This window comes from Urtica dioica, chromosome 3 (genome assembly GCF_054948205.1).
Source record: "Urtica dioica subsp. dioica isolate 48M chromosome 3, U.dioica_male_clone48M_v1_H2, whole genome shotgun sequence".
Lineage (NCBI taxonomy): Eukaryota > Viridiplantae > Streptophyta > Magnoliopsida > Rosales > Urticaceae > Urtica > Urtica dioica.
In genome coordinates this window covers 34744701-34768454 of record NC_142758.1, presented here as the reverse complement: position 1 = coordinate 34768454, position 23754 = coordinate 34744701, and positions in this window count along the sequence as shown.

Here is a 23754-nt window from a genome sequence, read left to right as displayed (position 1 = left end):
TATAGGCGACCAAGGGGCGTTTTGGGCATCCCTTGGCCGAGTGCCGGCTCTGGGTCGGCCATGGAGGCGAAGGTTGGCTCTGGGTCAGCCGTGGAGGCGAAGGCCGGCTCTGGGTCGGCCATGAAGGCGAAGGCCGGCTCTAGGTCGGCCATGGAGGTGAAGGCCGGCTCTGGGTTGGCCGTGGAGGCGAAGGCCGTCTCTGGGTCGGCCGTGGAGGCGAAGGCCGGCTCTGGGTCGGCCATGGACGCGAAGGACTGCTCTGAGTCGGCCATGGAGGCGAAGGCCGGCTCTGGGGCGGCCGTGGAGGCGAAGGCCGGCTCTGGGTCGACCATGGAGGCGAAGGCCGGCTCTGGGTCGGCCATGGAGGCGAAGGACTGCTCTGAGTCAGCCATGGGGGCGAGGGACATCTCTGAGTTAGCCATTGGGGCGAAGGACTGCTCTGAGTCGGCCATGAGGGCGAGGGACTGCTCTGAGTCGGCCATCGGGGCGAGGGACTACTCTGAGTCGGCCATCGGGGCGAGGGCCGGCTCTGAGTCTGCCATCGGGCGAGGGCCGGCTCTGAATCTGCCATCGGGCGAGGGCCGTCTTTGGGCCGGCCATTGGGCTAGGGCCGACCCTGGGCCGGCCTTTGCCCGGGCGCCGGCTCAGGGCAGGCCACTCGCCGGGCGCCGGCCACTGGCCGGGCGCCGGCTCAGGGCCGGCCACAGGCCGGGCACCGGCTCAGGGCCGGCCACCGGCCGGGCGAAGGCTCTGGGCCGACCATTTGTCGAGCGCCGGCTCTGAATCGGCCATTGGCCGAGCGCCGGCCCTGGGCCGGCCATTGGCCGGGCGCCGGTCATTGGCCGGGCGCCAGCTCTGGGCCGGCCATTGGCCGGGCGCCGGCTCTGGGCCGGCCACTGGCCGGGCGCCGGCTCTGGGCCGGCCACTGGCCGGGCACCGGCTCTGGGCCGGCCATTGTCCGGGCGCCGGCTTTGCGCCGGCCATTGGTCGAGCGCCGGCTCTGAGTCGGCCATTGGCCGAGCGCTGGCTCTGAGTCGGCCATCGGCCCTGGGCCGGCCAGTGGCCGGGAGGCTGCCGGCTGGGAGTCGACCGGCCGGGCCTTGGCCGGCCGGGACTTGGCCTGCCGGGAGTTGCTATGCGGTTCCGCCTATCGTGGCGCGTTTTGACTCTTTTGCCCCTGTCGGTTGTTGATGGGCCGATAACATTAGCCCCCCGAGTTTCTGGTCGAGCGTAGGTCGAGTGGAAACTCAAGAATCACGTCGACATGTGGCCTTCAGACGACCACCCTCGATTTTGTGAGTGCATCGTAGAGCGGCTTTGGGGCAGCGCGAGGGGCGGCTTTATTGCGTTACGAGGGATGGCTTTCGCGCGACACGAGGGAAGGCCTTTGTGCGTCGTAGAAACGGCTTTTGTGCGTCGTAGAGACAACTTTATTGCGTCTCCTTTTACGTGTCTTATGTTCTCAACATACTATCGTAGTCGATTCGCACGGTTTTGTCGGTGCGCGTCTTATTTTCTAGATTTGCTGATGCAGGCGTAATCGATTTGTGCGTCTCGGACGTGCGTTGCTTATTTTCTCGACTCACCGATGAAGGCGTAATCGATTTGCACGTCTTGAGGGTGCGCATCTTATTTTCTCGACTTGCCAATGAAGGCGCAATCGATTTGCACGGCTTTATTGTGCGTGGCTTATTTTCTTGACCTACCAATGAAGGCGTGATCGATTTGCACGGCTTTATTGTGCGTGGCTTGTTTTCTCGACTACCAATGAAGGCATGATCGATTTGCACGGCTTTATTGTGCGTGGCTTATTTTCTCGACCTACCAATGAAGGCGTGATCGATTTGCACGGCTTTATTGTACGTGGCTTATTTTCTCGACCTACCAATGAAGGCGTGATCGATTTGCACGGCTTTATTGTGCGTGGCTTATTTTCTCGACCTACCAATGAAGGCGTGATTGATTTGCACGGCTTTATTGTGCGTGGCTTATTTTCTCGACCTACCAGTGAAGGCGTGATCGATTTGCACGCCTTGGGCCTCGGGGGGCCTCGGTGTCACATTTGTGTGACCAGGTTTTCCGTGGACGCTGGCTAGACCAGTTACGTCTGGCGGGCGCATGCCTTTGAAACCCATATGTGACTCGCTGCCTATCGGCGCACGAGCTGGGCGGCGAGCGTGATGTCACATTTGTGTGACCAGGTTTTCCGCGGACGCTGGCTAGACCAGTTACATTAGGCGAACGCAGGCCTTTGAAACCCATTTGTGACTCGCTGCCTATCGGCACACGAGCTAGGCGGCGAGCGTGATTGTTACTGGTCCATTCCGGCCCGGTACGGCAACGACAACACATGGCGGCTTCCCCGAGTCCTTCCTGGCGCACGGCCGCCTCAGAGCCGGCCATGGCCGAGTCAGAGCCGGCCATGGCCTCCACGGCCGAGTCAGAGCCGGCCATGGCCGGGTCAGAGCCGGCCATGGCCTCCACAGCCGAGTAAGAGCCGGCCATGGCCTCCACAACCGAGTCAGAGCCGGCCATGGCCGGGTCAGAGCCGGCCATGGCCTCCACGGCCGAGTCAGAGCCGGCCATGGCCGGGTCAGAGCCGGCCATGGCCTCCACGGCCGAGACAGAGCCGGCCATGGCCGGGTCAGAGCCGTCCATGGCCGGGTCAGAGGTGGCCCTCGGCCAAGGGGTGGTTCATGACGCTCCTTGGTCGCCTATAAATACAGGGGTCTCTCCCCTAGTCCAGGTAATCCAAAATTTGAGTACTGAAACGCTGCCGAACTCGTACCTCGCTCGTTTCTCTCAAGTCTCAACCCCTAAACATTAAACCCTCTACAAACCACCTCAATCCTACTAATGTTGAGCGTCGGAGAGGTAAACAGGGGCAACCCCCCTGTTTTCCCTTTGTAGTTCACACCTTTCTTGCTTGCTTTTCAGGTGCCTGGACGAGATAGATACCACCGACAGCTAAGGGACGACTTGGGATACCAAGTCCGACACGCTCGAGTCAAGACGAGACCACTTGGTCCGGCCTTGGGTCTGACCGTCTGCGACTCCTAAATCGTTGTCCGAAAAACTGCGACAACATTTTGGCGCTAGAAGGAGGGGATCTCTCGACCTTGACGACGCATTCCCTCTACCAGTTTTCTCCCTTTGTTCTTACGACTCTCGAGAGATGAGTCACATTCCTACCACCTCCGCGGGTACCCGAGCGACGAGCTCGAGGTACGGTCTTCGACGCCTCGCACATCGTCTTGAAGGGCAACCTCGCGATAGCGAGAGCCAGCCCCGAGACCCGATGAATGACCCCGAGGCCGAGCTCCGAGAGGACACGGCCCGGCGGCTTGCGGAGCTCCTTGACCGTCCCGGCGTCGACGGTACGCTCATAGCCAATCTCCTCGGCTATGACATTGAGGATAGGTCCGCCCAAGACGACTCCGACCCCGAATATGTGGGGGAGTCGAGGACCAATGAGGCAACGCCTAGCCTTGCCCCTTCGCGGCCCGAGAGGTCTAACGACACTTTGGCCGGGCCGTCACACCTGGCGCGACAGCAGGCGCGGTCACATTCCCGGGGACTCGCCCCTTCGGTTTCAAGAGGCGGCCGGACACGGCCCCTCGCCGAGGAGAGAGCGACTCCGGTAGATGATGGGGCCGATAGCCGAAGCGCTCGCCGGACGGTTCGACCAAGGGCGACCTCACCTCGCCCCGCGCCAAGCCTGGATCTTAGAGAGCGCTTGACGGCGCAAAGAAACTCCCGAGGGGAGGATCTCCGCCAAAGGCTAAACTCTCGAAGGGACGCGCTCCCCGCCGCAACTCTGGGCCGACCTCAGGACAATGTCGTGGACTAAGCGTCCAACGAACGCCAACCGGTGACTCCCGTGGCCCCGACGGTCGGCCCCGCTAATGGGCTTGACATGGTCACGATGATTCAGAGCCTCCAAAATCAAATCATCGAAATGAGGGAGTCAGGGTGGCAAAGGCCGTACGGAGGGATCGAGGAATCATACTCTCCCTTCGCCGCACAAGTCCTCGCGCAACCATGCGTGGGAAACTTCAAGTTACCGTCCATTCCCCCCTACGATGGACGTACGGACCCCCACTTCCACGTCCAACACTATGAGACGTGGATGACGATGCAAGGGCAGACGGACGCCACCCTCTGCCAAGCCTTCAGCCTGACCCTCACAGGGTCGGGGTTTGAGTGGTTCCGAAGTTTGAGGCCGGGAAGCATCCCGTCTTTCCGGGCCCTACGAGAGGCGTTCCTTGCCCGATTCGCCACCCTCGTGGCGCAAAAGAAACCAAAGACCCACCTCCTCTCTATCCGACAAGGAAGAGACGAGACGCTGAGACAATACCTCGCTCGCTTCACTGAGGAATCTCACAAGGTCGAAGGGTTCGACGACAGAGACGCCATCACGGCGATCACTGAGGGAGTCCGCACGAGCGACTTCCTCAAGTCTATTGTTGGCCAAGTCCCACGGGACATGGCGGAGCTAATGACGAGAGCCCGCACATACATGGGAGTCGAGGACTATCTCGATGGCCGAGATGGCCGAAAGTCAGGAGGACAGGGGAGTCGCCGCCGCGACGATCGAGACGAAGATCGTCCCGACCCTCGAAAGAGGAGGAATAAGGGAAGCCAGGCCCCTAACGGCCGCCCCCTCCCCGGGCCGAGGCCGCCACATGTCGACAGCTTCCGAAAGTTCTCGAAATTTACTCCTCTGAACACTTCGCCGGAGCGGATCCTGGCTCTGCACCGTGACAAGCTGGGGAGTCCAACCCCTCTCACGAAGGATCCCGCCAAGAGGGATCAAAGCAAGTACTGTGACTACCATCAGGATCACGGGCACCTGACATCCGAATGCTATCAACTCAAGCGTCAGATTGAGGCCCTGATTCAAGATGGGAAACTAAAAGAATACGTCCTTAGAACTATCGGGACGGCCGCGGCGCACGGAGGCCGCCCGCGGCAAGGAAAGAAACGTCCGGCGACGGTGACCGTCACGGACCGCGCGGCAAACGAAGAACCGGAGAGCTCGTAACTTCACGTCGTGGACGCGATCTTGGGCGGCCCGGAGTTCGGAGACTCGGCCACGCAAAGGAAGAAGTACGTGCGCGAAGTTTCCCAAGGGAAAATAGCGCACTACATCAACCATACGTACGAGGCCCCTCCTCCGGCCCCCTTCGAATCCATGTTCTTCACCGGACAAGAAGCGGCGCGAGTGCTCCATCCACACAACGACGCGATAGTCGTCTCCGCCCCGGTCGCCAACAACCTCGTCCGGAGAATCCTGATCGACAATGGGAGCTCCGCCAACATAATCTTTAAATCGGGGTTGGACACGATGAAGCTATCCGGGATGAGACCGACCCCGATCTCGACCCCGCTCTTCGGCTTCTCCGGGGAGAGGGTCATGACGGAGGGAACTATCGACCTCCCGGTTACCTTCGGTACGCCGGGAGGGCTCGAGGTTACCCACATTGTGTCTTTCCTAGTGGTGGACCAGCCCTCGGCCTACAACATTATCGTCGGCCGCCCGACTCTCAATCGGTTGAAGGCCATAACATCCACGTACCACCTGATGATGAAGTTCCCAACCGAGAAGGGAATCGCCGTGATGCTGGGAGACCAGTCAATGGCGAGGATGTGCTACATCCAGGGCGTGGACGGAAAAGGGAAAGGAATGATGGTGAGCACCGTCTTCCAGCTCGGGGACAAATTCCCTTGCAAGATAGAGGAGGGAGGCACCTTCGGAGAGCTAGACCAAAGGGATGATGTCGAGCGTCGAAAGGTGGAGACCCCGGACGACCTCGTTGCCGTCGTGTTGGACGACGCCAAGCCTGACCAAGTAGTCAAGGTAGGCGCCCAACTCCCATCTGAGGTCCGAACCGAGCTCGCCGCTTTCCTCCGAGAGCACAAAGATGTCTTCGCGTGGACACACGCCGACATGCCGGGGATCGACCCTGAAATAATGGTTCATCGTCTCAACGACGACAAGAGAGTGGCCGAGCGCGTCCAACCGCGGCGGGCGTTCAGTGGGGAGAGGTACCAAGCCATTGGTGAAGAAGTTGACAAACTTCTCGCCACCGACTTCATCAGGGAGGCGGAGCACCCCAAGTGGGTGTCCAATGTGGTGATGGTCAAGAAGCCAAACGGGAAGTGGCGGATCTGTATCGACTACAAAGATCTCAACAAAGCCTGCCCGAAAGACAGCTTCCCTCTCCCGAGGATCGAGCAGCTCGTGGACGCCACTGCGGGCCACGAATTGCTAAGCTTCATGGATGCCTACTCAGGCTACAATCAGATCTGCATGCACGAGCCGGATCAGATCAAGACCACCTTTGTTACGAACCGCGGACTCTACTGTTACAAGGTCATGCCCTTTGGCCTAAAAAATGCGGGAGCAACGTATCAAAGGTTGGTGAACCGGATGTTCGCCAATCAAATTGGCAAAACCATGGAGGTCTACGTGGACGATATGCTTGTCAAAAGCCTCAAAGCCCACGACCACGTTCAAGACCTTAGGGAGATGTTCACGATCCTGCGGCGCTACAAGATGAAGCTCAACCCCAACAAGTGCGCTTTCGGGGTCGAGTCTGGAAAGTTTCTGGGCTACATGGTGAGCCGCCGCGGGATCGAGGCCAATCCTGAAAAGATTAAGGCGATCTTAGAGATGAGGTCGCCACAAAAAGTTAAAGAAGTTCAAAGCTTGACGGGAAGGATCGCCGCCCTGACGCGATTCGTTTCCAAAGCCACTGATAGGTGACAACCATTCTTCAAGGCACTGAAGAAGACCGACGGGTTCATATGGACGGGGGAGTGCGAGGAAGCATTCCGCGATATGAAAGCCTATTTCACCTCCCCCCCGTTTCTCGCGAAGCCAAAGAATGGCGAAACCTTGTACCTTTACCTCGCGGTTTCCGATAGGGCCGTGAGCGCGGTTCTCATACGTGAAGAAGACAAGGTACAATGGCCGGTCTATTACGTTAGCAAGGCGCTCCTCGACGCCGAAACCCGATACCCGGAGATCGATAGACTGTCCCTCGCCCTCGTCATGGGCGCGAGAAAGCTGCGGCCCTACTTCCAAGCGCACCCCATTGTGGTCCGCACGGGACATCCCATCGAGAAGGCCCTTCAAAAAGGGACCTCCTCTCGAATGGCGATATGGTCCCAAGAGCTGGGCGAGTACGGGGTCGAGTTCCAACCAAGGACCGCCATCAAGGGTCAAGCCCTCGCCGACTTCGTAGCCGAGTTCACAAGCACGCCCTCAACTGACGAGGGAGACAAAGGAGACAAGGAGGACGACCACAGCGAGTCGTCGAAGAAGAGAACCACCGACCCGGTAGGGCCAGTCTGGGACTTGCATGTGGATGGCGCGTCAAACGCCCGGGGGGCTGGCACCGGCGTTGTGCTCACAAATCCCGATAGGGAAAAGCTGAGATACGCCCTGCGGTTCGAGTTCAAGGCTTCCAACAACGAGGCAGAGTACGAGGCTCTGATCGTTGGCTTGGAACTAGCGAACAAGCTAGGCGCCCAAAACCTGCGCATCCACTGCGACTCGCAGTTGATTGTGAACCAGGTTAAGGGCGACTACGCCGCGAAAGAGCCAAACATGGTCGCATACTTGTCCAAGGCCCAAAAGAATCTAGAGGCCCTGTCGTGGTTCGAGATTGTCCAAGTTCCTCGAGAAGCGAACATTGATGCTGACGCCCTGGCTCGCCTCGCATCTGGGATAGACGAGGAGGGCGAAGGCAGCATCCCGATCGAAGTGTTAACCTGACCCTACGTATCGAGAGGCGACGTAGGGGTAGTTGACGAGACTCCACCTCCCTCATGGATGACTCCGCTCGTGGAATTCCTTAAGCGAGGAATCGTTCCCGAAGACAAAGAAGAGGCCAGAAAGCTGAGAAGCTTGGCGCCGAAGTACACAATGAGGAAGGACAACCTGTTCAAGAGAGGCTACTCTATGCCCCTTCTCCGCTGCCTGACCGAAGTCGAGGCGAGGAAGGCGCTCCACGAGGTGCACGAAGGGGTGTGCGGAAACCACGCCGCTGGGCAATCGTTGGCGTTGAAGCTACTGAGACTTGGATATTTTTGGCCGACCTTGAAAAAGGACTCCCACGAGTGGGCCAAAAAGTGTGATAAGTGCCAAAGGTTCGCCCACATCCCGCGTCAAGCCCCGGCCCCATTGTGTCCAATCATTGTGCCGCGACATTTCGCGAAGTGGGGAATCGACCTCATCGGTGAGCTACCTACGGCCCCAAGGCAATACAAGCACGCGATCGTGGCCATCGATTACTTCATAAAGTGGGTAGAGGCTGAGCTGCTAGCGAAGATCACTGAGGCGAACACGACGAGCTTCATTTGGAAAAGCATCATCTGCCGCTTCGGGATCCCCGCGTCAATTGTAACCGACAACGGGAAACAATTCGACAACGCGCGCCTCCGAGAAATGTGCGAACAACTAGGCATTAGCAAGACTTTCTCCTTTCCCCGCCACCCTCAAGCCAACGGTCAGGTCGAGGCGGTTAACAAAACAATCAAAGAGAACTTGAAGAAGAAGCTGGAGGAAAGGAAGGGGGCTTGGGCCGACGAGCTCCCCATGGTCTTATGGGCGTAACGCACCACCGCTCGAAATGCGACTGGCGAAACCCATTTCGCCCTCGCATTCGGCGTCGAGGCCGTGGTACCCGTCGAGACCAAGCTACCGACCTTGCGCATCGAGGAGTACGAAGAAGCCGCCAATGACGACGCTATTAGGCTCGAGTTAGACCTCATAGACGAAAGAAGGTCGGACGCACTCACCCGACTTGCTGCGCAAAAGAGGAAGGTCGAGAAGTACTACAATTCCAAGATCAAGCTGCGGAAGTTCGCCGACGGGAGCCTCGTCCTTCGAAGGGTGTTCCAAAACACCAAAGTGCAAGGTGCGGGAGTCCTACGCCCCACCTGGGAAGGCCCGTACCGTGTGCGTCGAGCCATCCACAACGGTACGTACGAGCTCGAGAACCTGGAGTGACTCGTGTTCACGCATCCATGGAACGCGGAGCACCTTCAGCAATATTACCAATAGATGTCCTTTCGCTCACTCTACGTTTTGTTGTTTTCATGTTGTTTTCGATTTTTAGCAAAGACAATTTTAAATTTCAAGTTCGGCCGACGGCCTGGGATGTAATTTTTCAACCATTTCAACAATATAATGAATTACATTTCGCTTCAAAGCATTGTATTATAATTTCTAGTCTCCTCTATGAGCACCCAAGAAACTCGGGGGGCTAAGGAGAATAGAGTGAGGATAACAAGCTCATTTATTCCACCTTTCACAAATCGGATCCGCGCACCGGACCTCCGACCCCGCACGTCCCTCGTGCGACGCTCTCGCACGAGTCGAATCCGTACGCCGAGAGATAGCGAAACGTCGACAAGTTGGATCCGCGCACCGGACCTCCGACCTCGCACGTCTTTCGCCGCGACACTCTCGCGCAACGTCGCGCCTTGCACACCGATAGGCAGCGAGGCATCGACGGATCACGTCCGCGCACCGGATTGTCGATCTCGGCAGTCAAAACCCAAAACGTGACACGCGTACCAACAAGTACCACGCTCACTGGGAACTGCGAACTCGTCCCGATACGCACGTCGATAGATAGCGTACTTGCCGGAGGATGAGCGCGACGGCCACCCGACTCGCACACGCCGATAAGCAATGAGTCACGAAGGGATGGCCGAGAATCGCACCCGCCGGATGAAACTGGTCTAGCCAGCGTCCGCGGGAAACTTCGCCGCCAAATGCGGCAGTAAGCCGTGCCAACCGGTTACGCTAAACATAGTAAGCCGAGTTCGTAAGACACGCACCAATCAAATTGCGCAAATCGATTACACTAAGCGTAGCAAGTCGAGAAAATAAGACGCACAATAAAAAGAAAGCTTCCATCAAAGCAAAATAATGTTGCACAATCAACTCAACAAGAAAAACACGAGAGTGCGATACATGTCAAACAAACGAAAATCCGAAAGTAAACACTACGTAAGCGCTAAACAAGTGCACAAAAAACCAAGGAAAAGTTGACTAATCTGAGCCGAAGTCAACTTGCTCTTCATCTCCCTCGGGGCCAAGAGCGCCAAACCCGCCAACGGCTTCTCCGTCAGGCTGGCGGGTCGTCGACTGTGCAGCCTCGGTAGGGAGTTGTGGATGCGGGTCGTCCTCCGGCGGCTCGTCATCATAAGGAGGGAACATGGCGTTAAAGAAGGAAAACGTGGTCCCACGAGACGCGTTCTCCTTCGCGGTCGCATCTCGGACTCGCCTTGCCGCTTCGTAGCGAGCCGCCTCCAGCGCCAAGTCCCAGTCGTCCTCCAAGTCCGTCTTGGATCGCACGGCGTCTTCCTTCTCCTCGACGAGGGTCTGCATCTCCGTCCGTAAGGTGTCCCTCTCCCTCTCGACCTTGACCCGAGCGATCTCGCTCGCCGATAGCCGAGCATGGACGATGCTCAGCTCCGCATCCCGGCTCGAGAGTGCCGCCTGGAGTTTCTTCGTTTCCCCCAGAAAGGTGTCAGCCGCTTGCTCCGCCTTCTCGCGAAGTGCTTTCTCGGCGGCCGATTCCCCGCGAGCTCGCTCCAGCTCCCCCTCGAGCGCCTCAAACTCTTGGGCGGTGCGAGCCCCCGCTAGGGCGGCAGCATGCGCGGCCGCCATGCTTGTCTTCTCCTTCTCCATGACCTGCATGCGTCGTAGCATATCTCGGAGAATGCGATCGCTCCGCTCTTGGCGCGCGAGCATCTGCAAACAGATGAAACGGGGATAATCACAATGAGCACGACAGTCATACATAACACAAGCAAACAAGTCATACCTTTCGGGCGTCGCCGATCCCGTTCTGGAAGTGCTCAACATCGCTCGTCGTCAGCAGACCCTTGAAATCCCGCAAGGAGGTCTCAAGGATCCCTCGGGAGCATTGATCTCTCAACTCTGCCGCCTCCGCTAGTAGAATAGAGTCCAAGCTGTCTGACACCGTCGATGTGTGAGCGCGTTTGTGACCGGACGGTGACCCGAGAGAAGCCGACGCTGATGGTCGCTTGTTGGAGGAGATCGCTTCATTCCTCGCCCGCGATGGCGACCCCCCGCGACGGGTCTCAGCTGGAGGACGAGCTACGATCGTAGCATCGCCGGTGGGCGTTGCTCTCGGCATTTGTGTACGCGGTCGATGACGTCGAGCCATGGTACCTACAGAGAAAAAAAGAGCGTCGGTCAGTTAAAACATAACGATGAACACAAATAATGGAAAGCAACGATAGCGCGATAACGCGAAAGTATATGCACGGCCAGTACCCCCCGCGTCGGAGGAAGGAGCTGACGAACCCCCTGCCTCGGACTCGGGATCCTCCGAAGCCCCCGCGTCGGGGCCAGGGCACGAAGGAACATCGTCGCTAGGCACGAACCACCCAGTCCTCGCCATTAGGTCTGGGGACTCGAAGAGCGTTCCTTGCCGCCTCGATTCCGGGACCTCTCTAATCACCGCGTCGAGCTCGGATCCTTCGATGTCACCCGCGGGTGGGAAGTCGGCCACAGGACCGAAGACGAGAGGTGCGACCCCGAAAGCCGATTCGGACACCCACACCCAGGGGTATCTGTGCTTCGAGTTCACCTTGGAGAGAATGGCGAGGCGCTTGCGATGCGACGCCAGGTAGAAGCCCGGCTTCCCAGGCACCCCTCGCACCATCATGAGGTCCTGAATATCGTCGGCAGTGACGGCCCTTTTCTTCGCCCGAAAAAACATCATGTGGCACGCCGCAACCACCCGATAGAAGGATGGGGACATCTGCGAGGCGTGCACCCCTAATCGAACCAACAACTCTTGGATAACCGGCTGGAAAGGCAGTCTTAGTCCTCCACGGAGACTCGCCTCGTGAATCGCGGCGTACCCCTTTCGCGGGCGAGTTGGAAGATCGTCGGGTAGTGGTCTCAGGATCGACACGGACTCTGGGATGCTGTAACGCCTTCTCAGACTCATGAAGCTGACAATCGAGAGTGACCTCGGGACGTCGACGCCCGAGCAATCGAGCTCGCCTCGTATGGCCGACTCTTCAATCGGGAAGGCCGAGGCCCGCGTTTCCTCCCGCACGGTTGAGGAAAGTGGCGCGACAGGTACGTCATGATGGCTGGGCGAGTCGCTCGAACGGTCGGCGTCAGGAGCCACGTTTGGACAGGGAGGAGCCCCGTCATGGCCGCCCTCACAAGCTGGCTGGTTCCCCTCGGCCCCGGCATGGTCGCCCGAGAGCGCGCCCGATCGCCGCCCGGTCGGTCCACCTTCGTCGGGCCGGCTCGACTCTCGGCCGGCCGCGCTTCTTCCGGCGTGCGCATGCAACCCAAGGACCCAGCCCATCTCTTGGCTGGGTGACTCCTCCATGCGCGGGCCCGGCGCCTCCCACGCACGCATCTGGCCCGCCGGTCCGGCCCGGCTCCCGGCTAGCCAGACCTTCGGCCCGTGGGCTCTGCCCGGGCACCCCGACGATCGCCCCATGTGCGCCCGGCCCGGCGGTCTGGCCCGACTCCCGGTTGGTTGAGCTTCCCTCGCGCGCGCGCGGCTCATTGGCCTAGTTCAGCCCCTGCCCGACCGCGCCCTCTTCCCGCGCGCCTGATCCAGCCCCCCGGCCCAATTCCCGACCGGCTGGGTCCTCACCACACAAGCCCGGCCCACTCGGGCCTAGGGTTTCCCTAGGGGCCAAGCAAGCCGCCACCTCCTGCCCGGCGCCGCCAGGCCGGGCCGCCCCCTGCCTGGCGTCGGCTCCTCCGTGGGTGGCGTCCCCCGGCGCCGGCGACTCCCCGGCGGCGCTCGTCTTCACCGGCGCGGCTGGGCTCGAGGGGCTCTCCCCCTGGGCGCGGTCTCCAGGCCACCCGGTGACCTTCCCCGCGTCGGGACCGGCGCAGAAGACACCGACGCCGGCCGACGCCCCCCCCCCCCCCGACGCCGTGCGCGGCTTTCCCGGGGCCGATCGCTCCGCCCGGGCGGCTTACCCCGCCAACACGACAGGTTGGAGTCCCGTCGGCCTCGCCTGGCTAGGTGAGGATTCCTTCGGGGTCGGGGTCGACCCAGGTCGTGCCCCTCGAGGCCGAGGCGCCATCCCCGCGGCCGTCCTCCTCCAGCGCCGGCCGCTCCTGGCGCGACTGCCTCCGGCACGCGCGCGCCATCCAGGCCACCAGTGGGCGCCGGGGCGCTGTCCCTCGGCCTGGGTGGGTCCTCCTCGACATCTCATGTGCTGCTATGAGCCCGGCCGCCTCCTCCGGCGCGCGCGTTATATCCGGCGTCCACCTGTCGGCGCTGGACGTCTCCGGCACGAGCGCCCTCTCCATCACCGATCAACCACGCTTCAACCAAGGCAAGATCTTCCCCGGCCATCGTAACGACGCTGTTCGTGCCCGATGAGTGAGACACGTTGGTAACGCTCGGGAGAGATGAGAATTGAGTCCAAAAAGTTTCGAAATCCACGTGTTGATCCCCAAGCAAGTGAAACAAATCGTCTTCAATGGTCCCACACCCCGATAGGCGGTCAATGGGGTCCATGACCGTGAATAACAAGACGAGGGTGACCGACAAAAAATAAAATAATAATATTAAAGGACGTCGGAACATACCTCTTGGCGATGGGCTACTCCGGTGGGCCAAGTGACGGCAGAGGCTTCGAGTTTATCACACGAGTTACACTCGATAATAAACTCGGGGGGCTAATGTTACTGGTCCATTCCGGCCTGATACGGCAACGACAACACATGGCGGCTTCCCCGAGTCCTTCCCGGCGCACGGCCGCCTCAGAGCCGGCCATGGCCGAGTCAGAGCCGGCCATGCTCTCCACGGCCGAGTCGGAGCCGGCCATGGCCGGGTCAGAGCCGGCCATGGCCTCCACGGCCGAGTCAGAGCCGGCCATGGCCTCCACGGCCGAGTCAGAGCCGGCCATGGCCGGGTCAGAGCCGGCCATGGCCTCCACGGCCGAGACAGAGCCGGCCATGGCCGGGTCAGAGCCGGCCATGGCCAGGTCAGAGCCGGCCATGGCCTCCACGGCCGAGTCAGAGCCGGCCATGGCCGAGTCAGAGCCGGCCATGGCCTCCACGGCCGAGACAGAGCCGGCCATGGCCGGGTCAGAGCCGTCCATGGCCGGGTCAGAGGCGGCCCTCGGCCAAGGGGTGGTTCATGACGCTCCTTGGTCGCCTATAAATACATGGGTCTCTCCCCTAGTCCAGGTAATCCAAAATTTGAGTACTGAAACGCTGCCGAACTCGTACCTCGCTCGTTTCTCTCAAGTCTCAACCCCTAAACATTAAACCCTCTACACACCACCTCAATCCTACTAATGTTGAGCGTCGGAGAGGTAAACAGGGGCAACCCCCCAGTTTTCCCTTTGTAGTTCACACCTTTCTTGCTTGCTTTTCAGGTGCCTGGACGAGATAGATACCACCGACAGCTAAGGGACGACTTGGGATACGAAGTCCGACACGCTCGAGTCAAGATGAGACCACTTGGTCCGGCCTTGGGTCTGACCGTCTGCGACTCCTAAATCGTTGTCCGAAAAACTGCGACAACAGTGATGTCACATTTGTGTGGCCCTACCACCTTATGAGCGTGGCACCCTTGGGTGCGCGTGTCAAGTGATAGGCGAGGTTAGGTGTAGACTTGATCCCCCGGCGAGTGTGGCACCTTAGTGCGCTGGTCGCGTTTTCGGGTTGAGTCTCTTAGCTCGAGTCTTGTGCCCTTGTGAGCGCGATGCCCATGGCGCGCATGTCACGTTTGGGTACTCAATTGGCCCATTCTTCCTCTCACGAGAGCGTCGTAGAGCGAATTTTGGTGCGCTGTTAGGGGCGATTTTTGTTGCTTGTGGGAGAGCATTTAGATTTATCATTGAGTCTTGTGAGCCTACCGTTGATAAGTGACTGAGGAAGTTGTGGATTTTCGACACGAGGACTTTCAAGTCGATTCGTGGGTTTTGGGACTCAACTTGAGGAATAGACCCGACTCGAGGAGTTACACGTAAGGTCGACTCGAGGACTAGTCATGTGTAGAGTTGGCACGAAGACTTATCAGCCGACTCGTGGACTTGGAACTCAACTCGAGGAGCCATCTCAACTCGAGGAGTCGTGAAGAGTTGGCACGAGGACTTATCAGCCGACTCGTGGACTCGGTATTTGGCTCGAGGAGTGAACTCAACTCGAGGAGTCATGTAGAGTCGGCACGAGGAGCAGTTAGTCGACCCGTGGACTCGGTACTCGACTCGAGGAGTGAGCTCAACTCGAGGCGTCATGTAGAGTCGGCACGAGGAGCAGTTAGTCGACTCGTGGACTCGGTATTCGGCTCGAGGAGTGAATTCAACTCGAGGAGTCATGTGAAGAGTCGGCACGAGGAGTATTAGTCGACTCGTGGACTCGGAACTCAACTCGAGGAATGAACTCATCTCGAGGAGTTGCGTGAAGAGTCGGCACGAGGAGTAGTTAGTCGACTTGTGGACTCGAACTTAACTCGAGAAATGAACTCATCTCGAGAAGCTTGCGTGAAGAGTCGGCACGAGGACCATCAGTCGACTCGCGGACTCAGAACTCAACTCGAGGAGTGAACTCAACTCGAGGAGTCATGTGAAGATTGTTTCTCTTCGGGACCTCCGGCCTAACCATCGGCCCCTTGAGACTTTGTTATGCTTTTATTTTTTGTTTTTGAGTTGTTTTGATTGAGTGTTGTTCCCTATTAGCCCCCCGAGTTTATTGCGTTCGTGAGACGAAAAGCAGGAAACCATCGTGCATGGGATATACAATTATATGTCACAATAGGTAGCGCAACTTTTTATTGCAATAAAAGGGGGTTGTTACATCTTGCCATGGCGCTTGGCCTTCTTTGGAAAAAGAAAATAACGTGCTTGAAATATAACAAAGCTGAGCAAGTTCGGGCGTGAGTCTAAGGGCGGAAGCTGTGACAATCATGGCTTGCTATCTGATGTGACGAATTCCTTGAGGTCCCCACCTCGAATTAGGGAATCAATTTGCTTCCTAAGTTGGTAGCATTCAGTTGTCGCGTGTCCGTGGTCATGGTGATATTCGCACTCTTTGCTCTTGTCTCGCGTTGCGGGGTCCTTCTTCATCGGAGGTGGGGATCCCAGCTTCTCTCTGTGTAAGCTCAGGATCCTGTCGGGTGTCGCGTTGAGAGGGACGAAGGATTGCTTCAAGGCCGGAGAAGGATGGTCATTAGGGACTTGACCATTTCTACGCCTCTTCCTTCGCGAGCCGAGACCGGTGGCCAGTGTCATGAGTGCGGTGGTGCACTTTTTGTTGGATGCGCGGTCAGCAACATTGGGAGATTGGTGTCCCAAGGCAGCCTCTCTCGCGGTCTCGTGTCGGGCGTTGAGTTTCTCTCTCAAGTCGCATCCATGAGATTCCCTTCGGGAATTGAGGTGGTCTCTCAAGTCTCCATTGGCCGTCCCTATCACCCTTTCCAAGGATATGTCGTTCAAGCGGTGTCCTTGACGGGCGCCACGACCTTTGGTGTCGTCGCCCATCTGGGGGTTTTGGACGAAAATGGTGAGCTTGGCGCATCCCTTTCGGGACCTTGAGATTGAGCGTTGTCGGGTATTGTGCGATCTTCGACGCTTCGATGTCGTCTCTCGAGGGTGTCCCCTCGAGGGCGCATGTGACGTGCTCACTTTCGTGAGTCGCGTGGCCGAGGTTGGTGTCGTTGGTTCTTGACTTCGCCACGTAGTTGGGGTCTTTCTTGTCATGGTTGACACGGTCCTCGATGCGGTAGCCGAGGAGGTCGGCAATGAGTACGCCATCGACGCCTGGACGGTCTAGGAGCTCGACAAGCCGTCGAGCCGTGTCCTCTGGAGCGTGGCCTCGGGGTCATTTGTCGAGTCTTGGGGCTGGCTCTCGTTGTCACGAGGTTGCCCCCCTAGACGATGCGCGAGGCTTCGGAGACCGTGTCTCGAGCTCGTCGCTCGGGTGCCCACTGGGGTAGCAAGAAAAGAGCGAGTCGTAGAAGTAGCAAGAAAGGGGAATGGAAGGGAGAGCGTGGCAAGGGTCGGGAGGTCCCCTCCTTCTAGCGCCAAAATGTTGTCGCTCGTTTTTGGACAATGATTTAGGAGCCCCAAACAGTTCGACCCAAGGCTGGACCAAGTGGTCGCGTTCGGGCTGTAGCGTGTCGGACTTGGTATCCCAAGTCGTCCCTTAGCTGTAGATGAAGCTCACCTCGTCTCGGTACTTGGAAAGCAGCAGAGAGTGCGTGAACTACAAAGGGGAAACAGAGGGGTTGCCTCTGTTTACCTCTCCGACGCTCAACATTAGTAGGGTTGAGGTAGATTGTAGAGAGTTTAGGTGTTTAGAGGCCGAGACTTGAGAGAAACGAGCGAGGTACGAGTTTGACAGCGTTTCAGTACTCAAATTCGGATTACCTGGACCAGGGGAAGGACCCCCTGTATTTATAGGCGACCAAGGGGTGTTTTGGGCATCCCCTTGGCCGAGGGCCGGCTCTGGGTCGGCCGTGGAGGCGAAGGTCGGCTCTGGGTCGGCCATGGAGGCGAAGGCTGGCTCTGGGTCGGCCGTGGAGTCGAAGGTCGGCTCTGGGTCGGCCGTGGAGTCGAAGGTCGGCTCTGGGTCGGCCGTGGAGGCGAAGGCCGGCTCTGGGTCGGCCATGGAGGCAAAGGCCGGCTCTGGGTCGGCCATGGAGGTGAAGGACTGCTCTGAGTCGGCCATGGAGGCGAAGGCCGGCTCTGGGTCGGCCGTGGAGGCGAAGGCCGGCTCTGGGTCGGCGATGGAGGCGAAGGACTGCTCTGAGTCGGCCATGGGGGCGAGGGACTGCTCTAAGTCGGCCATCGGGGCGAAGGACTGCTCTGAGTCGGCCATGGGGGCGAGGGACTGCTCTGAGTCGGCCATCGAGGCAGGGGATTGCTCTGAGTCGGCCATCGGGGCGAGGGCTGGCCACTGGCCGGGGGCGGCTCTGATCGACCCTGGGCTGGCCAGTGGCCGGGAGGCTGCCGACCGGGAGTCGACCGGTCGGGCCGGCCGGCCGGGAGTTGCTGTGCGGTTCCGCCTATCGTGGCGCATTTTGACTCTTTTGCCCCTGTCGGTCGTTGACGGGCCGATAACACTTAGTGTAACCGATTCGCGCAATCCGATTAGCGCGTGTCTTATGAACCCGGCTTACTATATCTAGCGTAACCGGTTTGCACGGCTCAGTGCCGCACATGGCGGCGAGGTTTCCCATGGACGCTGGCTAGACCAGTTTCGTCGGGCGGATGCGAGTCTTTGCCATTCGTTTGTGACTCGCTGCCTATCGGCGTATGCAAGCTGAATGACTATCGCGCCCAGCCGGCGGCGCGTACGCTACTTATCGGTGTGCGTGTTTTGCGCCAGCACGGGACTGAGGCGAGCGTAGTTCCCAGCGAGCGCGATACCCGTCGGTACGCCTATCACGTTTTGGGTTTTGCCTGCCAAGATCAACGGTCCGGTGCGCGGACGCGATCTGTTGATGCCCCGCTACCTGTCGGCGTTTGAGGCGTGGAATCACTTCGCGTGAATGACTTGCGGGGTCGGAGGTCAGGTGCGCGGATCCAACCCCGTTTCGCTACCTCTCGGTGCGCTTAGCGTGAAGTCGTGCAAGGGCGTCGCACAAAGGATGTGTAGGGTCGGAGGTCCGGTGCGCGGATCCGACTTGTTGATGTTTCGCTACCTCTCGGCGCCCGAAACGTGATGTCTCGCGCAAGTGCGTCGCGTGAAAAATGTGTACCTGTTACCCTCATTAGCCCCCCGAGTTTCTTGTGTACTCGTAGAGGAGACTAGAAACTATAAAACTATAAGATAAAGGTTTCGAAGTGAAATGTGATTCAATTATCGTGTCGAAATAGTCAAAAATTACATTACCAGGCCATTGGCCTTTTTGAAACTTGAAAATGTCTCTTGCTGAAATTGAAAATAAGATGAAAACAACTAAACGTAGGGAAAAATGAGCGCGGGCTTCTTATTGGTAATACTGCCGTAGATGTTCCGCGTTCCACGGGTGTGTGAACACGAACCCCTCCAGGTTCTCGAGCTCGTATGTGCCGTTGTGAATGGCTCGGCGTACGCAATACGTGCCTTCCCAGGTGGGGCCAAGAACTCCCGCTCCCTGCACCTTGGTATTTTGAAACACCCTCCTAAGGACGAGGCTTCCGTCGGTAAACTTCTGCAGCTTGACCTTGGAATTGTAGTACTTTTCGACCTTTCTCTTCTGCGCGGCAAGGCGGGAAAGTGCGTCCGTCCTCCTCTCGTCTATGAGGTCTAGCTCGAGCCTGATTGCTTCGTCGTTGGCGGCTTCTTCATATTCCTCGATGCGGAAGGTTGGCAGCTTGGTCTCGACAGGTACCACGGCCTCGACGCCGAATGTGAGAGCGAAAGGGGTTTCGCCGGTCGCGCTTCGCGCGGTGGTTAGGTATGCCCATAAGACCATGGGAAGCTCCTCGGCCCAGGCCCCATTCCTCTCCTGCAGCTTGTTCTTCAGGTTCTCCTTGATCGTTTTGTTTACTGCCTCGACTTGACCGTTAGCTTGAGGATGACGGGGGGAAGAGAAGGTCTTGCTGACGCCCAGTTGTTCACATACGTCACGGAGGCGCGCATTATCGAATTGCTTCCCGTTGTCGGTCACAATCGATGCGGGGATCCGAAAGCGGCAGACAATGTTCTTCCGAATGAAGCTCGTCGTGTTTGCCTCAGTGATTTTCGCCAATGGTTCGGCCTCTACCCACTTCGTGAAGTAATCGATAGCCACGATTGCGTGCTTGTATTGCCTCGGGGCCGTAGGCAGCTCGCCGATGAGATCGATTCCCCATTTCGCGAATGGTCGAGGCACAATGATCGGGCATAACGGAGCCAGCGCTTGGCGCGGGATGTGGGCGAATCTTTGGCACTTGTCGCATTTTTTGGCCCATTCGTGGGAGTCCTTTTTCAAGGTAGGCCAAAAATATCCGAGTCTTAGAAGCTTTAGTGCCAAAGATTGTCCGGCGGCATGGTTTCCGCACACCCCCTCGTGTACCTCGCGGAGCGCTTTCTTTGCCTCGACTTCGGTCAAGCATCGGAGAAGGGGCATGGAGTATCCTCTCTTGAACAAGTTGTCTTCCCTCATTGTATATTTCGGCGCCAAGCTTCTCAGCTTTCTGGCCTCTTCTTTGTCTTCGGGGATGACTCCTCGCTTGAGATACCCCACGAGTGGCGTCATCCATGAGGGGGGCGGAGTTGCATCGACTACCCCTATGTCGCCTATCGAGACGTAGGGTCGAGTTAGCACTTCTATTGGGACGCTACCTTCCCCCTCCTCTTCAATCCCAGACGCAAGGCGTGCCAAGGCATCGGCGTCAATGTTCGCCTCTCGGGGAACTTGGACTATCTCGAACCACGACAGGTCCTCCAGATTTTTCTGGGTCTTTGACAGATATGCGATCATGTTAGGCTGTTTGGCTGCGTAGTCGCCCTTGAATTGTTCACAATCAACTGCGAGTCACAATGGATGCGCAGGTTTTGGATACCTAGCTTGTTTGCCAATTCCAAGCCAACGATCAGAGCCTCGTACTCTGCCTCATTGGTGGAAGCCTTGAACTCGAACCGCAAGGCGTATCTCAGTTTTTCCTGTTGTCAATGGTGCCCACAAGAAGAGTAGTAGTGTCTATTTGTGTACATTTGATGTAATATAGTCTTACGAAGACTCTTGCTTATTCATTAATAAAAAGTTGAAACGTTCATTCATTCTTTCTTTGTTTGAAGCTTTATGATAAAACCTTAGTCTTTTAGTCCATAAACAAACTTAACAACTTACGAAGAGACAAATGTAGATTTGCATGAACAAACTCTTCGTAGTTTGCTGAAAACGATATATTCGCAATCTTAGGGTCAAAGGACTATTGACCTCAGTACGATTGTTAGAAGAATCTATGATGTCTGGTTATGAGACATTGAGAGTTGGAGACTCTATAGTTCTTCTAGGTATCTTCCGAAGGTACCGAACTGACCAGTGCACTTCTAGAGACAAGACAAGAACAAACCATTTAACCTCTTATGTCTCGAAGTCACTATGTATGAATTGCATCATGCTTGACCTTAATCCTGAAATGAGACATGCCATTTCACAGCTTAGTATTCTCATTTGAGAAAGTAAGAGTTCGGACTCACTATGTGATTCCGAACATGGCCTATTGGTGAAGTACTAAGTTGTGAGTATGTCATGAGTAACTTTGTGAAGTTCTCATAGATATGGAATTCATGTACAAGATTGCTGAAATGCAATGTATGTCACCTCATGCTTTGTTCCTTGGAGTGTGAATAAATGAACTGGCCAGTGTCCAAATTGAGTCCTGACTCTTTTGGATGAAACAATGTGACTTGTTAGCTCCTCGTCAATACATTGTTTCTAACTTATTCACAAGCGACAAAGGAGTTGAGGAATTAACAGCTAGAAGGGTAAAATGGTAATTTAGTAAATCCCGACTAGCTGATGACATTCATGAAGGGTAAACATAGATAATATTCACTAGATCCGCTCATCATAATTAGGTCGAATTCTTGAGTAGAAAATAAATTCATTTGAACCGAGAGATTTTCAGTGTCAACTCTTTAGTGGAGTCAGTTGGCATTAAGCTAAACTTGGAAAAGGTTTGTGAACTTTTGAGTCCAAGTGTTTAGCTCAAGCTTTGTTCATTTGGGTCCATGAGGTCACTGTCACGAATCACATCGATTAGGAATAGTTAAACTGGAAGCTAAGTCAAAACAAGAACGAAAATTGTCAAAAGGGTATTTTTGTCTTTTGAGACATAGGATGAAATGAATGCCAATAAATTTTTTGACAAGTTCATTTGATGACTTAATGTCACTCAGCCATGACTTGATCATTGGGCCTTGTGAATTAATTTCATTTCATAAGAATTTTATTGAAAATTCTTAATGGGCCTTTCTCATGTTGTCATGAACAAATGAAGAAGCTTCTAGAAGCTCCTTGTAGAGAACATGTTGGGCGCCTACTACCCAAGAGATAGAGAGAATATTTTGTGCATAAATGTATCAAGATACTTGCCAAAAGAAAAAGAGGAAACAAATTTGCATATGCATGCATTAGGAATTTCGGCCAAGAGAGAGTCAAAGGCCATGAACAAAATAGGAAACAAATCAAGGCTTCTAGAAGCCTTGTTTGGCCGAGTTTCTCAAGTGGGAAATAAGGGTTATTTTGCTCATGAATATGTGATATTCTATAGAAGAGGAAACTACCTTATTGAAGGTGAGACCTCTCCTATAAATAGGAGCCTCATTTCCTCACATTTCATTCATCCAAGTTTAAGAGATTTGAGAGACTCTCTCTGTAGAACTTGGCCGAACTCCTCTCTCTCTCTCTTTCTAGTTTATTTTCGATTTTTCTTGTTTTGGCACCTAGGTCCTCACTCGACCTAGTGTTTAGCTCTGCGACTTCAAGACTCGTTCTTAAGTCGTAGTGTTTAAAAGTGCCCACTCACTAATTCCTTTATTTCGAGTGATTTAGTGATAGAAACTTTCGTGGTTGCTCGAGGTGCCGAGGAAAGAAAGAGAGACGTGCTGCGAGGGGAGACGAGCGTTGCAAACTTTCCAAAAGCTTCTTCAAAGTTCAAGCTTCAAGAAAGGTTAGTAAACTCTTAGCTCATATTGATTTTTAATTACATGTACTTGCTCTTTGTCTAGGTTAGTAAAAACTGTTTTTACTTGAAAAGAAATGTTTAAAATTCTGCCGCTTCCCGAAGCGTTTAATCTTTTTCTTAAACCCTAGATCAATTCCAACATTTCCCTATCGGGATTTGTGAGCACAACGACGGCGCCAGCCCCCCGGGCGTTTGACGCGCCATCCACGTGCAAGTCCTAGACCGGCCCTATCGAGTCGTTGGTCCTTTTCTTCGACGACCCGTCGTGGTCGTTCTCCTTGTCTTCCTCGTTCTCATTGCCTTTGTTGCCCTCGTCGGTGGAGGGTTCTCTTGTGAATTCGACCACGAAGTCGGCGAGGGCCTAGCCCTTGATGGCACTTCTCGGCTGAAACTCGACCCCATACTCGCCCAACTCTTGGGACCATATGGCCATTCGAGACGAGGTCCCTTTTTGCAGAGCCTTCTCGATGGGGTGTCCCGTACGCACCACGATCGGGTGCGCCTGAAAGTAGGGGCGAAGCTTCCTCGCACTCGTGACGAGGGCGAGGGACAATCTCTCGATCTCCGGGTATCGAGTTTCGGCGTCGAGGAGCGCCTTGCTGATATAATAAACCAGCCAATGTACCTTGTCTTCCTCGCGTATCAGAACCGCACTCACGGCCCTGTCGATCACCGCGAGCTAGATATATAAGGTTTCGCCATCCTTCGGTTTTGCGAGGAACGGGGGGGAGCTGAAGTAGGCCTTCATCTCGCGGAACGCCTCCTCGCATTCCTCAGTCCATACAAATCCTTTGGTCTTCTTTAGTGCCTTGAAAAATGGTTGGCACCTATCGGTTGGCTTGGAAACGAATCGCGCGAATCGCGTCAGGGCGGCGATCCTTCCCGTCAAACTTTGTACTTCTTTAACTTTTTGCGCTGGCCTCATCTCTAAGATCGCCCTAATCTTCTCGGGATTAGCCTCAATCCCGCGGCGGCTCACCATGTAGCCCAGGAATTTTCCGGACTCAACCCCAAAAGCGCACTTATTGGGGTTGAGCTTCATCTTGTAGCGCCGCAAGATCGTTAACATCTCTCTAAGGTCTCGAACGTGGTCGTAGGCCTTGA